The sequence below is a fragment of the Trichechus manatus genome, unplaced genomic scaffold (genome assembly GCF_000243295.1).
Source record: "Trichechus manatus latirostris isolate Lorelei unplaced genomic scaffold, TriManLat1.0 scaffold00014, whole genome shotgun sequence".
In the NCBI taxonomy this organism is placed as follows: Eukaryota; Metazoa; Chordata; class Mammalia; order Sirenia; family Trichechidae; genus Trichechus; species Trichechus manatus.
In genome coordinates, this window is record NW_004443950.1 from 28,320,644 (window position 1) to 28,321,902 (window position 1,259).

The following is a 1,259-nucleotide window of genomic DNA, read 5'->3' on the forward strand; positions in this document are numbered from 1 at the left end:
TTTCTTTTTAAAAATATTTTTATTTTGTTATTGTTGAGAAGATTCGTTTCTCCTGTTTTTAAAAAATTTAGCATGCACATGAAAAAATCCAAACAGCAGAGAGAAGGGTGAAAGTAAAATAATCCACTCCGCCGCCGATCCTGTTCGTAGAGAACCCCTGTTCACCGGTTCTGGTGTGTCCATCCACAGCCTTTTTATCTCAATGTCAACATTTATTTCCACAAATGTATCTTACTAAATACACCTTGCTCCATACTTTGTTATTATTGTTGTTGTTTAATAATAAGGCCTTTACATATCAGCACATGTGATGATTAAAGTTGTGTGGCAACTTGGCTGGGCCATGATCCTCATTGTTTTGGCAGTTGTGATGTAGTCTGGCAGTTCTTGAATGATGTGATCATCTCCATAACGAGATCTTGTATAACGTCATCCCCTCCATGATGAGATTTGTTGCGAGTAGCTCATCAGTTGAAAGGGATTGTCCTTGGGGGTGTGGCCTGAATGCAATACAGGCGGACTTTCTGGGAAGGTTTGCTGGCTTTTGCTCCCTCTGGATCCCGCAGCTGGCTCCTGTTCATCTGACCTCTGGTTCTTGGGACTCGAGCTAGCAGCTAACCTGCTGTCTTACCTGTCGATCTTGGGATTCATCGGCCTCCACAGCCTGTGAGCCAGAGGCCTCCTGTCTGACTTCCTGATCTTGGGTTCACCAGCCTGACCCACGAACTTGAGACTTTACAGCCTCTACAGTGGGCGAGCCGTTTCCTTCACATAGATCTTGCTCTCTCTATATTTATACACTGCACTGGTTATGCTTCTCTAGAAAACGCAGCCTAAGACAGCACTTAAGGATTTTTTTTCAGGATTAAAATCCTTCAGTTCCCAGTGTGCTGGGTTTGACGCATCCGGCTCCCAGTGTAGGATCCGATAAGTATTGTTAAAGGGAAGAAATAGAAGCAAAGGAAAGCAGGGAGAAAGGGAGGAATCAAGGAAGGAAGGAGGGTAATTTTTTTTTGACAAAAGAAGAAAGGGATAGACGGAGGGAGAGAGAGAAAGACGGAGATAGAGACAGGGAGAGAGAGGGAAGTGAGATGGTGGTGGGCATCAACACCCTTCATTTAGAGCGGTGGACCCCTGCTCCGCCTTGGCCCCATCCCTTGCCCAGACTCCGCCCCAGCTCCACAGGATGCCGCGCCACCGCCGGCCTCCAGGGGCCGCCACGCGCAGCAGGCCGCCCCTTGCGCACGACGGCGCGTCTC